Source organism: Pseudorca crassidens, chromosome 16 (genome assembly GCF_039906515.1).
Source record: "Pseudorca crassidens isolate mPseCra1 chromosome 16, mPseCra1.hap1, whole genome shotgun sequence".
NCBI lineage: Eukaryota > Metazoa > Chordata > Mammalia > Artiodactyla > Delphinidae > Pseudorca > Pseudorca crassidens.
This window is the reverse complement of record NC_090311.1, coordinates 52,450,811-52,468,531: the sequence shown is the minus strand read 5'-3', so window position 1 is coordinate 52,468,531 and position 17,721 is coordinate 52,450,811. Positions and strand designations below refer to the sequence as shown.

Sequence of the window (17,721 nt, the reverse complement as noted above, 5' to 3'; positions counted from 1 at the left end):
TACTCCAGACCTGCTAAATTAAAACCTCTGGGGGGTGGGGCCTAGTATAGTCTGTGTTTTAACAAGTCTACTGTGTGATTCTGATGAATGCTAAAGATTGAGAATCTTTACTGGAAAAAAGCAGAGGGTCTGAATCAGACAAACCTGGATTGGAATTTTTAATTATTTAAAAAATTTTGACTGTAATAAAATTAATTGTGTGATTTTAATCAAGTTATTTAAGATTTTGAGCCTTGGTTTCTTCATCTATAAATTGTGGAGATTGATACTTCCTTCCCCTCACCAGCTTTATTGAGATATAATTGACATATAACATTCAGTAAGTTTATTCATTCTGTTGATTTGACATACTTATCTATTGCAAAAAGATTACCGTCCTTAGCACTAGCTAACATGTCCATCAAGTCATGTAATTTGCCATTTGTGGGTGTGTGTTGAGAACATTTAAGATCTACTCACTTAGCAACTTTGAAGTATGTATACAGTATTGTTAACCATAGTGTCTATGCTAAGCATTAGATGCTCAGAAATTATTCATCTTATATCTGGAAGTTTGTACTCTTTGACCAACACCTCCTTTTTTCTCCCACCAACCCCAGCCCCTGGTAACCACCATTCTAGTCTGTTTCTGTGAGTTTGGCTTTTTAAGGTTCTAAGGAAAGTGATGTCATGTTCACTTCCTTGATTTGTTAAATGAGCTGTAAAAAAATCCTACTGGATCTGCTTTTAGAAGCCAGTGAACACATGTAGGATTGTCTTTCTCCCTTCCTATTGCCTCCATCATGCTATGAATTATAAATTAGAAATCGTAATTTTTCATCCTATGAGATGTATTATTACATATGGTATACGTTTTCTAGACCCTGACCTTTGGACCTGGTACTTTTCTGACAAAAAAAAAAAAATCTCATTTACTTATGTGTTTTAGTTCAGAAATCCCAGATAGAAATGTGTGCTCTCATCTTACTAAAGATAGTTGTCCTGGTAATGGCCATGTGAATGAGGGGTGTTCCAGGTATCTGTTGCTGCAAACAAGCTACCTCAAAACTTTGTAGTTGGGCTTCCCTGGTGGCGCAGTGGTTGAGAGTCCGCCTGCCGATGCAGGAGACGCGGGTTCATGCCCCGGTCCGGGAAGATCCCACATGCCGCAAAGCGGCTGGGCCCGTGAGCCATGGCCGCTGAGCCTGCGCATCTGGAGCCTGTGCTCTGCAGCGGGAGAGGCCACAACAGTGAGAGGCCCACGTACTGCAAAAAAACTTTGTAGTTAAAAACGACCATTTTCTTTTAACGACATGCTCACGAGTTTGTGGGTCAGAAATTCAGGAAAAGCGTGGCTAGGGGCTTAGTCTCTGATCCATGTGGCCTCAGCTGGGGTGGCTGGGGCTGGAGGAGTCCGTCCAAGAAGGCTCCTTCAGTTAGATATTCAGCCTCCTCAGTGCTGCTTGGCCTCGCTCTCCATATGGCATCTCATCCTCCCGGGTCCGGCCGCTCGGCTTGGGATCCCCACAGCATGGTGGTCTCAGGAAAGGTGCAGTTCTTGCACAGTACTTTCAAGAAGTAAGAAGCGGAAGCTAAGGCCTTTGTCCAGAACTGGCACACCTTCCAGTATATTAAATGGTTCCAAGAGTCACAGAGGCAGCCCATATTCAAGGGAGAGGAGAAAGAGATTCCATGTCTTGATGTGTGATGAGTGGCAAGTACCAATGCAGAAGAATACACAGAATGGGAGATGTGGTTCTGCCCACTTTTGGAAATCACAGTTCACTGCAAGGGGAGCTGAGAGTGGATGGTATGTTGTTCCTTAGCCTATAACTATTACCAAAAATGTAAAATAAGTTGAATCTAGGCATTACATTGAAATGTAAATACATACATTTAAATCATATTTGTTATCTACATTCTCCCTTTTAATCCTTAGCAATTAAATTTAAGATTGATGTCAGCTGAGTTGCTTGTTAAGAGTGGACTGTCATCCCTCCATCCATCTAGCCTTTGCTTGGACTTTGTCTTACACTATGGAACACATGTTTACAGTGCACAAGGCATTGCTAAGCATTGTTGCTTTGTCAGTGTGAAAGCCTCGCCCATGCCCTCAGGGCATGTAACCTTACAGCTCTGGTAGAGTTACATGCTTTGATGCTGAAAGAAGTAACATTTTCATTACTTTATTTGTGCTGCCTCAGTTGTGTGTTACCTTGCTCACAAAGAAGCAGAGAAAATGTGTGTCCTATTCCACCTCCAACCCAGGAAGTATTAATCATTCTGTCATCTGTGTTTTCATAGCATTTAGATTATTACATTATTTTCTTGCTGATTAGTTTATTTTCAGTCATACAAGAAATAAATGAGTACATTCTGTTTATAAGAAATTCAAACAAAATAAATTCTTCTGTTCATCTGAATACATGTCTTTTTCTCACCCTAGTCCCTTCCCAGAGATAAGCAATCTTATGTTTTGTATGTAGACCTCCAGATATTTTCTCTGCATCTGTACACATACATGTGTGTGTGTATAATTTACTCAAATGGATGCAAATTCTACATACTGTATTATGATTTTATTTATTTATGACTTGGTGAGGGTTATATATACATCAACTTTACCCTTTTAAGCAGCTGTATAGATTCCTTTGTGTGACCCTCTAGCAGTGAGTTGAACTATTCCCCTGTGGATGGACACAGATAGCTTCCAGGTTTTCAGTGAATACAACGAAGTCCAAGTAAACATTTCTGACATAGCTCTTTGTGCAGCTGGGTCAGTATGTGACCAGGTCTTATCAAAAGTATTGCCAGATTGCCTTCATAGGCAATCTGCTTCATAGATGCTGGCCCACAGATCCTCATCAACACTGCATATTATTTAATATTTTCAAAGTTTTGCATATTTGATGGGAAAAATAGATATATCTCTGTTTTCTTTCTTTTTCCCAGATTATAAGTGAGGTATCACATATTTTCTTATTGAACATTTGTGTATTGAGCATTTGTATCTCCTCTTCTGTGATTATGTCTTGCTCATTTTGTTTTTTAATTAATTATTTTTTATTTATTTTTATTTTGCGGTACGCGGGCTTCTCACCGTAGTGGCCTCTCCTGTTGCGGAGCACAGGCTCCGGACGCGCAGGCTCAGTGGCCATGGCTCAGGGGCCCAGCCGCTCCGCAGCATGTGGGATCTTCCCGGACCGGGGCACGAACCCACGTCCCCTGCATCGGCAGGCGGACTCTCAACCACTGCGCCACCAGGGAAGCCCTGTATTCTGTATTTATGCTGATAACATTTCTATCCATTCACCTTGCTATTTTTCCAAGACCCAGTTTGAAGATATTTTAAAAGTAACTTTCCTAGATTGTCAGTTAATACCTGTGCAGCATTTTATAGCAACAGAAGAAAAAAATAAAATAGGCAATGAGGAAGGAAGTACTTTTATCTTCGTGCATATAACATAGTAAACGTGACTGTGTATGGAACTGGCAATTACCGGTAAGTCAGCATGTCAGAGATATGCTATTTGTTCCTGGCTCTGTGAGTAATTACCCCTCTAGATATAATCAGTGTTAAAGGTAGTGAAGTGCAAAGTAATTGCAAGAACAACAAGGTCTATGACTCATTTCAACTAGGTTTACAGAGTAAAAGGTTTTTTCCCTCTCAACTTGAACATTAGCAGTTTTTATTGATTCTGTAGTTTTACAATGGTGCAAGAGGTAATTTGCAGCTTAACCCTCAATTTCTCATTTCCATATTGCAAATTTAATTATGTTAGACATTTAAGACCATGGATTAGCATGTTTTGGGTAAATTAAATATTGAGGATCCACTGTGTGCTGAGTGATGTGTAGAACAAAGGCCGGGCAAAGCCAGAGATGGCTTTGTATAGGAAGAAGACTGTTAGACAAGCCAAAAAATAGACAGAATGTATGAAGCAAAAGATTTCAAGACACTGGAATTCTGGCACTGCAGGACAGTGATCCTGAGAGCCAGGAAGCAAATGAGGAGAGTCCTATGATTGCTGTAGTTTATTGTTTTAAGGCAGTTTACCTGGTGTAGCACAGGGAAGAGAACCCAGGCAGGGCCCAGTGATCTCTTTGAGTTGAGAGATGGAGTGGAGAGTCTGGGGAGACCACGGTAGCTGGAGTGCACAGGACAGGGTACTGCAGAGAGCAAGCTGCACAGAGAAGACTCCAAAGATCTGTCCTCTTGAGTAGTCAGTAGAGTGCTGAACAGTGCATGTATATGAGGAAACCACCGATACCAGGGAAGAACTACCCCAAATGTTTAGTAAGAACAGTGCCAGACACTCACACTGGCCCAGGAATAGTGCCTGCCCCAGCCACCAGCCAGCCTGGAAAATCTAATTCTCAGGAAATTGGAGAGAGTACTCAAAAGGGTCTTGCATTAGTCGTGGGGATTAACTAGACCTAGACCACACACTGTTCAAGTCCCACCTAAGAAAGCTTAAAACAAGATAGCAAGGATATGACACATTCCCAAGTAACTTAAATGTATCCTACAAAAAAGCTAGAGAACATTAATAGAAATACAAAAATAAATATTCACATCCAACAAAGTAAAATTCACAGTGTCTGGCATCCAATTAAAACCTACAAAATATACAAAAAACAGGAAAATATGATCCAGGATGAGGAGAAAGATCCATTAAAATCATTCCAGAAATGACGTAGAGATTAGAATTAACAGACAAGGACATAGCCACTCTATTCACACTTGACTCACAATTCCAGTTTCTGGGTATTCCCAGAGTACCCAGAATTTTAGTATGAATATGGAAATGAGTATGTTATCGTGGAAATGAGTATGTTGTAGTGGAAATGAAGTCAGCAGTAGATTCTGTTGCAGTATTTTTTTTTCCTTTCTTCGTCCTTAAAAATAGTCTAGAGCATTCAGATTTCAAGAATTGCCTCCCATGACCCCCTAGACCGAATGAGGTGTTTCCTCCCCGTGCTCTTGTAATAGTCTATAGATGTTCTCACTCACTTTGTTGCCGGGATGCTATTCATTTAATGTCTATATACCTCACTAAGCTGTGTGTACTCCTAGTCAATTTTTAATCATCTTGCTGTCCTTTCTCTAGCAACTAGATCAGTCTGTGGCACATGGTAAACTCTTAATAGAAGTTCATCAAATTAGTGAACAGATGGAGTTGCCCAACTAATGCAATATATTTGTTATTTTACATTCTTCAAGTAGGCAAATTGTGTTCTCTGTTGACTGAATTCGTTATTATTCTGTTTGAAGAACAGAGAAAAGAATTGTGTTGTTCAGACACATGATAACCTATTATGTTGAGCAAATGAATAGGTGTGTTAGTCTTTTTACTACTACCATGTTTTACTAACTTTTCCAAAGTACAATTTGTCATTAATGAAAGCCAACATAACAGTATATAATGTTTTTATTAAATGAAGACACTGTTGTGGTTTGGAAAGTTGGTTTCTGGTTCTACAAATAAATACTTGTATGCTCTTTTATACTGTTTGAGCCTCAGTTTCCACATCTACAGCATGGAGAAAATAAAAATAGAAATTTATTTATTTATTTATTTTTACTTCACAGAGCTATTGTGAGGATCAAATAAGCTGGATGACATGAAAGCAAAAAATACATATTGTTTAGCAGTCAATTATTAACAGAAAATTGACACAAGGAAACCAAAATTTAGATTTAGATGGTAGAACATCTTTAAGGGAAGGAGTAAGTTTATTCTCCATGCATCTTTCAGTGCTTGTAAATGTTGCTCTCGTTTGTGGCATAATTTCAATAGTGTTTGCCCTTACTTCTAGAAACCCACTGTAGAGTGCCAGACCACTCTAACTTTAAGAGCTTTGGACAGCTTCTTTATTTCATGACACAGCACAAGTTTAAGGTGATGACCACCTAACAAAGAGAATATTAAAAACAAAATGTAGGTTTATTCCTAATCTGTATTGCAGTGTCTTTATAGCCTCCTCCCAATTCATTCTTGATCTATAACATATTTCTCTATATACTTCCTGATAAGAAGTAACAATATTATCAGAAAAATAAAAGTATGTTTTCTCATCAGGATATTCCCATAGTTAAAATAATTTTGTGGACTCCTAGTGTCTTGTATTTTTCAGCATCCGACTATTACATCTTTAAAAATAATCCCTGGCCAAATTCAGGAAATCCAGATACCTTTGTGCCAAAGCTATCACTGATTTCCTACACACAGCCTCAATGGGGGAAGTATTGCAGAGGTCAGCACTCCCATCATAACTCTATCCTAGTCACGAAAAGGAAACTCTAAAATCTTGCTCCTATTGAGTGGGAACATTTTGTAAGGCACTGTCCACTGATTGCTAGAGAGCTATAAAGGAACAATTCAAAATGAGAAGAAATGCAAGCCCACGTGGGCTGAAATATCTTGGTAGCTGTCCTCTGCCCTGTCATTCGTCCCATTTAATTTTCTTTTTTTTTTTTTGCGGTACGTGGGCCTCTCACTGTTGTGGCCTCTCCTGTTGCGGAGCACAGGCTCCGGACACGCAGGCTCAGCGGCCATGGCTCACGGGCCCAGCCGCTCCGCGGCATGTGGGATCTTCCCGGACCGGGGCACGAACCCGTGTCCCCTGCATCGGCAGGCGGACTCTCAACCACTGCGCCACCAGGGAAGCCCCTTAATTTTCTTTTTTGTTTAGTTTGGTGTTGGTTTCTATTTTTGCAAATGGCAAAGGTAGGTAGTAATTTGATTTATAATAAGAGCTTGCATCAGAATGTTGTGATAGTCGAGTTAAAGGAAGCACAACCCGAGCCATCCCTAGAGAATCATCTGTATAAACGCACACAAGAGCCATAGTTGCAACTACATTATTCACAAAAATTACCTGTATTCCATTCAAGACAGCTATAATGCATTTTACCAGATCCAAAGTGAAAAGCTGAATAAATTAATTGACAGTTTAACCCAGGTTACAGTCAGTCACTCAGCCAGTCAGTCCACGTTTGCCTATGCATTCCACAAATAGCCCAGCCAAGTTCAGAGTAAACATGAAAAAGGCCAGAAAGCACTAGGCGGTCACAGGTATACCTGGATCAGGGAGTTAACCAGGCTAGAAAGGTGACTCATCATTATTTTACTCCATCCTTCCATCACCTTTCTCAGTGTTGCATGAATTTTATATCTAAATAAGTAAGGATCTGATCTTAGTCAATTATCTATTCTGTTTGAATTTAAAGCATTTTGTCTTTTTTTTTTTCCAGTCTTTAAATGTATCTTGAAGAGAATCTGAGCTTCTTTGTTCTAGCAGGAGGTGGGGATTTTTTTTTTTCTTTTTTCTTTACATTCTTGAAGTTAAATGGACTGGTATTGAAAACTTGGGTCTAAGATTTTCTTCTGCCAACTGATTATATTTGTAAACATGGGCAAGTTAGTTAATGTTTTACAAACTCATCTCATCAGTTAATGAATGCATTATCATCTCTGCCCTGTCTTCTGTCTCTTGTGGCTACTGGAAGAGTCAGATAGTGAGTAGAAGCACCTCGTAAGCTGAACAAATAAAAAAAGGACAATGATTTTTCAACTACTCCCAACATCCCAACATTCGTATTTAAACACATGGCTTTGGGGTGTGCTATATTTTAAGACGGCAGAAAATGATCAACTTTTTTTTTTTGGTAAAGAGAGCCTTAAGGTGATAATTTGCCATAAGAAGGCATAAGCACCGTAACGTATACAAAATGCAGTCTGTCTCTCGTGTTTTTCAGAATGTTCATTTGCTAACTCAGGTGCAAGCTATTTGTATTAGTCTGCAAGGGCTTCCATAACAAAATATTACAGGTGGCTTAAACAACAGAAATTTACTCTGTCACAGTTCTGGAGGCTAGAAGTGTAAGATCAAGGTGTTGGCAGTTTTCGTTCCATCTGAAGCCTCTCTCCTTGGCTTTCACATGGTGGCCTTCTCGCAGTGTCCTCACATGGTCTTTCCTTTGTTCATGCTCACCCCTGATGTCTCCTTGAGTGTCCAAATTTCCTCTTCTTTTAAGCACAACGGTCAGATTGGATCAATGCCCAATATAAAGGCCTCATTGGAACTTAATAAACTCTTTAAAGGCCCCATTTCCAAATACAGTCATATTCTGAGGTCTTGGGGATGAGGGTTTTGATATATGAATTTGATGGGGGATGCAGTTCAGTCTGTAATACTATTAAATGGACGTTAAGTTTAGCAAAATGGTAAAGTTAGGAAATGATGACTTAGGAAGAAGCATAGACAGCCTACACCACCTTGCTATACTAACATGACGAGGAAGGAGCCAGCATCTTAATGATTTAAAAATCTTGTTTCCTTGGTTCCTGGGCAGTGGGTCAGGAGGGCCATGTGGACTGTAGCCATGGTAGGTGGAGATGCTGATGGGTTTTTGGCTCTCTGGCCTGTAGGATACAGATGGGCCACAGCAGGGGAAAGTGCTAAATTGCCTGAATTCACTGGCACTCCAACAGTATAGCCACATCTGGAAACAAATGAACACAGAGTTTGTGGTCATATTAGCTGAACCAAAAACTGGGCTAGGAACATCAGACAATAAAGTCGAGTAGTTAAAATTAGAATGTCCTAGAATATCTAGAACCCACAGAAGCTGCTCCTTCGCTTAGATGTGGGTTGCCCTAAAGGCCTTGTCTGCTTTTCTGTTCATTGGGCATGCTTTCTCAGACTTGTATGCTTCAATAACACTAATATGCAAAGAACTCATATTTATACATTTGCTTTTTCAGTTTTCTAACTTTTTTGAAATTGTATTTGGTGTGAGGCCGTCAGCATCTACATCTTTCACATTAACTTTCTGAGGACTAATATTGACCTATTGATTCTATTATTTTTCATTTCTTGTAAGACAAGTAATTACAAACCTATTATGTTCCTGGTCCCATACTAGGTGCTATTAATGTAGCGATGAAGTCATATTGTCTCCGTACGTAAAGGCACCTAAAATGCGGTAGAGCTGCTCAGATAAGCTCAGCCTCTCCCCTCCTTTGCTTGATTTCAGCTTATCACTGTGGTAGGCTGAATAATGGCCCCCAAACATATGCACATCTTAATCCTCAGAACCTGTGAATGTTTCCTTATATGGCTTAAAGGACTTTGAAGATATGATTAATTTAAAGATCTGGAGATGGGAAAATTATGCTGGGTGATCCAGGTGGGCCTAATGTAATCACGATGGGTATTCAAGAAGAGTCAGCATCAGAAGAGAAGAAGGCAGTGTAATGACTGAAGCAGAGATTGGAGTGATGCACTTTGAAGAAGGAGGAGGGGGGCCACCAGCCATGGAATACAGGCAGCCACAAGAAAAGGCTGGCTGAAAATAGGCAGGGAAACAGTCTTTCCCCTCGAAAGCGCCAAAAGGATTCAGTCCTGCTGACACCTTGATGTTAAGTCAGAGAGACTGATTTTGAACTTCTGACCTCCAGACAACAGTAAGAGAATAAATTTGTGTTGTTTTAAGACCTAAGTTTGTGGTAATTTGTTATAGTGGCAATAGGAAACTAATACAATTACATTATCAATTAAATGTCAATTTCAAAATCTTATAGTTTTACCTGCATTGCTTTTGCCATTGGCTTCATGTACAGTCACCACTAACTCCTGTTAATTCATGCTTCTTAGTTATTCTTAATCCTTCTTGGCCTATTTTCTTCCCACCCTTACTGTCTTGGTTTAGAAACTTGGCGATCTTTCTACTGAATATTACTGTTGTTTTCCAGTAGTATCTTTGTTTTTAACCTCACTCCCTCCAAACTGTCCTCCACACTTCTTCTAAAATTGTCCTGTAAAAGCCAAATATGAACTTTTTCTGCTTAAAATTCTATGTTGCCTCTTGAACTTCTGTCTCATTTGCCACACTCCTTTTCATGCTTTAAGAGGCAATTTTAATATCCTTTTTCTGTGACTCTTTCCACAGACATTATCATTTGTATTATCTTGTATTTCCAAAGCATCTTGAATCTGTTTCTCTGAATAATCCTTGCCATATATATAGTTTGTAGTTATTTTGTGTGTGTGTTCATTCCACCCTACCAGGTCATTAACTCTTTGATAACAGGGACTGTATCATTCCAGGACTAAGCATCATATCTTTTATTTTATATATATATATATGTATATATATATATATATTTTTTTGCGGTACGTGGGCCTCTCACTGTTGTGGCCTCTCCCGTTGCGGAGCACAGGCTCCGGACGCGCAGGCTCAGCGGCCATGACTCACGGGCCCAGCCGCTCCGCGGCATGTGGTATCTTCCCGGACCGGGGTGCGAACCCGCGTCCCCTGCATCGGCAGGCGGACTCTCAACCACTGCACCACCAGGGAAGCCCTGTTTTATTGTTATACGTGAACAAGTAAAGCTCAAAAGAATGGGTGATGAAATAGATTAACTGCAAATTATTCTGGAGATAATATTATAAAGTATATGCTAATAGTAGGAGAAAATAAAGTTAAAAAATATTTAAAAAATCTTCAAAATATGTTTTTCATTAACAGCAGAGGCATTAGAGGAAATGTATTACAATGCCCAGAAAAATTTAAGGCAAAAAGTGTGCAAAGATTTACATATGTATGTAGACATACCAATGAAGGGATCAAAGAACAAGAGAATAAATACAACATTAACATCCATGTGTGCTTACCGTGTGCCAGTACTGTTCTGAGTGCTTTGTGTGTTTTAACTCTTGTTAATTCCTTAAACAACCCTGTGAAATAGATATTGTTGTTATCCTTTTTTACAGTTTGGGAAATTGAACACAACATTGACACAGGTAGGAAGAGATTTGCACCCAGGAAGTCAGATTCCAGAACCCATCCTCTTACCCCACATATTCTGCTGTCTCAGCTAGGTTTTGCCACTGTGTGTGCTGTTCTGAAGTGACCCTGGGCCAAGCCTGATAGCTAGAGCTGCCCAAGCTCATCTTCTGAAGTTTGCACTGGTTAGTGGCATCCTTATTTTTCAGCTCCATGTTCTGCCTGTAATGATCATCTCCTTCAAATTTACAAACATTAAAGTCTGTATAATCACTATCATTAATATTTGTAACACATTCCGACAATTTTTAGAGAAAAATGACTGTTCTCATTGTAAAGAACCCTAGCCTAGTGGGTGATTATTAATACAGGGGCATTGGGAAGTGAGTAGGAAGCAGGAAAAGGGAGGTGGAGTAGTGTCAGAGACTAATTGTGCTTAAGCCAGATGCTTTCAATGTGATATGCCCAAATTTAATTTTTTTTTTTTTTTTTGCGGTACGCGGGCCTCTCACTGTTGTGGCCTCTCCTGTTGCGGAGCACAGGTGCCGGACGCGCAGGCTCAGCGGCCATGGCTCACGGCCCCAGCCGCTCCGCGCCATGTGGGATCTTCCCGGATCGGGGCACGAACCCGCGTCTCCTGCATCGGCAGGCGGACTCTCAACCACTGCGCCACCAGGGAAGCCCTCCAAATTTAATTTTTGATGCTTTTCTCATCTGTTGTTTTGTATAGCATAAATCAGTGTTTTTGAAAGCGCTGGTTGTGACCCATGAGTAGGTAATAAAACCAACCTTGTAGATTACAATCAGCATTTTAAAAAGGAAAAGAAAAATAGAGTGGAACAGAACAGTATAGTATAGTACAGTGTAGCATAGAAATATTTGCATAAATCTGTTACCAAGAATTGCACACTTGACAAAAATTACTGCAACAAATCACAGCTCACAAAGCGAGAGAGCCAATTAGTAGAGGGAGTGCACTGAATTTACCTACTGAGTAGAAATGGATTGTTTTATCTCTTTTTCATTAACTTCTTATTTGATTTTCTAGCCTGTGAGAGTCGATTTGATCATCACTATAAAGAGAGAGTAAAATTCATTTTTATATTAGTGTAATTAGTAGTTAATTGTGAGACAAAGCCAGGAATTGTTTTTCTGTTGTGAAAAAAAGTGTTGAGATTTTCAGTCAAGCTTTGGACCGTAAAATTTGAGTGTTTTTCAGAAAGAACATTATTGAATTTACAACAGCTGCAACATTTTAGTAAATATAATACAAATTGCACTCAAAAATGTATTGATTTATTAAGAAGAAAGAATGATGAATTAAAAAATACAGAGCTGTGTTCAGGTTCAGCTGCAGGATTTGGAAATGTAAATAGTGAAATATTGATAAAAATATTGACTAATAAGGAACAGTTTCCATTTTAAGCAAAAGTTTGAAAGGATAAATTTAGTACAAATTATGAAAATTAAGATACTTTAGAATAGTTTTTAAATCAAATATACAAAATCCAATTAATGACACATTTCTAAGTATTTTGTAATGGTACTTTTGAAAATAAAAGCTTAAAACTTTCAAAATTAAAATACTTGGAAACAATGTTCACTGTACTTCATCAATGCCTTTTAATTATTTTCAAGGAAAGAAGAAACATAAAGTCATAGCACAATGTCTTATTTATTCCACAACTATTTATGAGAAATTCCTATGATTGTAGTTGCTTATTGGGTGGCAAAAGAGAAAATGGCACATATAAGTATTAAAAATAATTTTTTAGCCTGTGTGAATATCATGGTATATTTTTAATGATAAATTATCTGATGAAAATGAAGACTTTGTCTTCTGTCATTAACCCAATATCCCATAGTGTGACTTAGAAGCAGTGAGAACTATTTGGAGACAAAATTCAGAATAGATATGCAGTACAACCTGATGAGAGAACTGACATTGCAAAATGTGTAAAGTTCCCAGATGATGTCAAATATGTGTGGCAAAATGACTTTCGGAGGATATGTAATATAGCTAAAATTGATTAAATGTATTTTAGAATTGGATAAGAGCATTGTTGATTAATATAAATGACAGTGGAAAAATTACGTATGAATTACAAGGGAAAGAGCAGCAGATATGACTAGAAAATTATCCGAAGCTACTAATAATGACCTCTTCAAAATCACTTGTTAAATTCATCTAGAAGCTTTGGTATCCAAAGATTTTTAACTGCATCTCATGGATGTATTGAGAAATTCAGTGGAAAATGTTTATTTTATTAAAGGAAACTCACTGAAATATTTTTCATGTATTTTTTTCAGAGATTAGAGCTACTCCATCCATATTCATATACTGTATCACACCAACAGTCTGATTATCATGATTGATAGTAGTAAACAGAGGTATATATGAATCAAGGGATAAGTTTCACTTTCTTTGGTTGTTATTGAAGAATAGTCTCATGATAAATGATTTCTAAGACAATATTTAGAGTAAATCGGTGTATTTAATAAACTAGAAAAAATCAGGGATAAAACAAAAATACATTTCAATGTATTGACCATATCCAAGGGTAATATAGTGTAGTGTAATTTAATTCACAGAGATGCTCTAAACTAATTATTGCCATCCCTGTTTCCTTCAGTAGATGAGAGTTAGCCCAGTTTCTCTATCATGGAACTAGTTAAGTGGTAGAGTTAAGATATGAACCAAGGTCATTAGGACTCTAAAAACTGTGTTAGTACCACTCACTAACCCCACCTCTCCCCCAGGGGGAAAAAAATGAGAGGAAACCAAGATTTCTTCACCACGTTTACTCAAATTTGATATTTTCTTTTCCAGGCTAGAGGAATGGGAGGCTCTTAGTGGTGGTGGTGTTGGTTGTTGCTTTTGTGGTTGTTACTATTGTTATTGATAATACCTGTTTCCCCTGTCAAAGGAAACTGGAAACTTTGCCGTGTCCCTCTTAAATAAATGCAATGGCAGAATCAGGATCTCACATGTGAAGTCAGGGTGTCTAGATAATATTTTCTGTGCCATGAGTGTTATAATGGAACCTGAGTTAGTCTTTTGGGTACAGAGTCTAGAGCAGAACTTTGCTCTCCCCACATAAGTGTCTGTAAATGTAGGATATAATAGTAAGTAGGCATAAGTACTTGTTTTCCTAAAAAATTCCACTCTATCTAGGAAGGAACTACCCAGAAAGAAATTGGTAAGTCAAAAAATGAGTAAAGTAACTGCAAGCAGTAAGAAATGTAATGAAGACTAGAGGTGACAGAACAAACAACAGTGGAGAACCTCCTTGAAGGAGTGACCAGCAGAGGCCTCCTTTATGAGGTCACAGTTAACCTGAAATCTGAAGGAAGCAGAAAAGAAACCTTGCAAACCATGGAGGAAGGAACACTTCCAGGGGGAGGAAGGGTGGGTGACAGGCTCCTGAGACAGCAAAATGCATGGCAAGGAATGTGGGATCTGTTTTAAGTGCAATGACAGACCACTGATGGCTTTCCAAACCAGGATGTATTCAATTCATGCTTTTACCTAAAGAATGGATTAGTAGGAGACCAAAGTTGAGGGGAGACAAGTTAAGAGACTGTTGGAGTCATGTAGGTAAGACATTGTGGTGGCCTGGACTAGGCTGTTGGGAGCAAAAACAATTATGAAGTTGTATTTAATACATATTGTAGAGGTAGAATGAATCAAGTAGGCCTTCTGAATATATTGGATGGGGGAGTGAGGGAAAAAGGAGAAATCGAAGATAATCCTTATGTTTCTGGCTATTGAAACAGGTGGATGATAGTGCTGTTGACAAAATTGGGAAGACTGAAAGTGGGAGCAGTTTTTTGGGTGGTGGCCCATTAGGAGTTCTGTTAGAAATGCCCATTAGAAACCCAGGTGGAGTTAGGTATATAATTCAGGAAGCCAGTCTAGGGTTGGAAGTATAAGCATGAGAGTTATCAGCATGAAGATGGTGAGAGTCATCAGCATATAGACATCTAGGATGAGATCATGTAGGAAAAGAATATAGATGGTGAAAAAAGGAGGACCCAGGATCATGCCTCAAGACAATCAACATTTAGAAATTGGACAGAGAAGGAAGAAACATTAAAGAAACTCAAGAGTGACAGAGAGACAGGGACGGAACCAAGGAGACATGGAGGTTAGAGAAGTCCAGAGGTGAAAACGTTTAATGAAAAAGTTTGCGTCAACCGTGCCGATATTGCTGAGAGGTTGAGTAGAAGGAGAACTATAGTCCTATAGTGGTTATTGCTAACCTTGAAAAAATGGCCTTCTAGAGAGATGTCAACAAGAACTAGGCTGTAGTAGGTAGAGAAATGGACAGAAGGTGAGACAGTGGAGGAAAATGTGTAGAGAAGTCTCTCCAGGAGGCTGGTTATGAAGAAGAGCAGAGAAATGGAGTTAAGTTTGAGGGAAGCTAAGGGTACATTTTTTTACAGAAGGGAAACGATAGACCATGTATGGATACCTAAGGGAATGATGCTGGAGAGACTGAAGATCCAAGATAAGTAGTGGAAAATGTTTGGGGCACGGTTTTTGAGAAGGTATTTGTGATGGAATTTGTATTCCCCAAAGTTGTTGTCCCTATCTTTACTCTTTAAATCACAGTCTCCTCATCTGTAAAAAAGTGGAGTAGGTCTGGGTTATTTCCAAGCTTCCTTCTGACTTGAATATTCTACAAATTTATTCCTGTTAGTCATGCCTATGCTATTAAGCAGGGATGAAAAAGGGAGATGTATCCTGAGGCTGTTTACTCTCATATTAAATGTGGAAAATTTGAAGGTGAATCTAAAAGATATGTAAGTCCATTTTCTCCAAGGGAATATTTTCGTGGTTCATTTATGAAGTCATCTGTATTGTTTTATATGAGAAAACTGGTTTCATCAGTTCTTTCGATTACTTATCCTCTTATAGAAATTATAATTTTTAGAAGTTGAGACTGCAACATGTTCACATTGTTTTTATTGCTTTAATCTTATTTTCACTGTTTTTACCAATTAACCATAAGATTCTGATGCAGTATGGAGAATTCAGTAAGTTAAATTCACTAACAGCAATAAGTATCGTGAAAACATATCCGTTTCTGACATATGTTAACTACCATATTTTTTACTATTCTGTGGTGTTGGAAGGTTTCAGATGAAATTCCCAGACAAGAGATTAAAAGAGCCATATTAAGAACAGTTACCGAACGTATTATTGTTATTAATGCTGAAATACCTTTTATGTTATCATCAGTATTTGAGTAGAAATTGGCTAAATTGTATTTGTCAAGATAATTTTTTTTCTAAGGGAAATCTCATTGCTAAAAATTTAAAGAAAATAAATCTAGTACTTTCTCACTGCTAGTGCAATACAAACCTAGACTTGTATTTTACTACTCTTGCTCTCCAAACATTAAATTGGTTGTTTCGATATCTTTGGAGCCAGAATGTGGAAGAGTAGATAAACTGAGTCAAAAACTTGAGAACGCTGTATTACATGTTCCCACTGGTAGAATACTGATTTATGCAAAAGCAGGGCACACCTCGTGTGTCCTGATAGGCTCAGACATAGATCCGTAGAATCAGGAAGGGTTGGGCATGAGAGGGAGCTGATTGACAGAGGCTCTTAAAACTGATATTTCAGTACTAATGGGGGTTGTCAATCTATAAATTGTTTACGTGAATAATATTTTGCTTTACAAAATGAACCCATTAATGATGTTTCGCTAATTTCTCTGACCCGTTTTTGTTGAGAAAATGGTTCTTATGACCTCCAAGTCATAGGACGAAAAATCACATGACAAAAAAAATCACATGACAAAAAAAATCACATGACAAGCATAGAGCTTGGCATCTAGTGGACACTCTAGCTCAGAGTACATGCTCGAAGGACGCTAATGAGAATGGAATCTGTTGGTTTAGTAGGACATAAGACCACAATGATTTGTTAATACATTATTCTATGGTAGAATATTAATGTGGAAGTAATCTGGAGTACAAACACTGTGTGGGCCCCCCAAAGACATGGGATCATTGTAGACATTATGATCAATTAACCTTCCTTAACTCAGAAAATAGAAATGGGAAAAGTTAGAAGAGTTTTTCATATAAAAATCGGTTTACTGGTTCTGTCATGAGATTAAAAACAAAACCTAAATCAAAACCAAACCAAAACATGTTTTAGCTTGTGTGGACTACAATTTGATGGTATTTAATAATAGTAGAGATAATTACTTCTGAAAAAAGTTAATTTAGTCTGCATTTTTGCTGTTACTTTCATCTTAAGCAAAATAATATCTATTAACCTTTAATATTTTAAAAAATTGAAGTACAGTTGATTTACAGTGTTGTGTTAGTCTTAGGTGTACAGCAAAGTGATTCAGTTATACATATATATCTATTATTTTTCAGATTCTTTTCCATTATGGGTTAATACAAGTTATTGAATATAGTTCTTTTTTTTTTCATTTTTTGGCCACACCATGTGGCATGTGGGATCTTAGTTCCCCGACCAGGGATAGAACCCCCAGGCCCCCTGCATTGGAAGCGTGGAGTCTTAACCACTGGAGCACCAGGGAAGTCCCTGAATATAGTTCCCTGTGCTGTACAGTAGGTCCTTGTTGTTTATCTATTTTATATGAAGTAGTGTGTATCTGATATTAACCTTCAATATTTTTAAAGTGATAACTGTTTACTCTTCAAAGTGAACTATGTAAATTCCCAAGGACCAATAATTTCCATGATTATTGATAAGCAAATAATATATTACATCATAATTTCTAGCATAATCACAGAAAAACTGAAAGTAGGTTGAGAAAGTATCATGCTTAATTTTCGACTTAACTTGGCAACTCACTTATTAAAAAATATATATAATTTTTAAGTAATGAAAACAAAATCCCACTTTAAGTTAGGTTCCTTCATATAGTTAATACATATAATTTATTATTTCATTA

At 38.1% G+C, this 17,721-nt stretch overlaps 1 protein-coding gene across 10 annotated transcripts in view; it reads left to right on the top strand.

Moving 5' to 3' along the window:
* Positions 1-17,721, top strand: part of NRG3 (neuregulin 3) — a 1,058,708-nt gene that overhangs the window by 98,787 nt on the left and 942,200 nt on the right. The window lies entirely within an intron of this gene.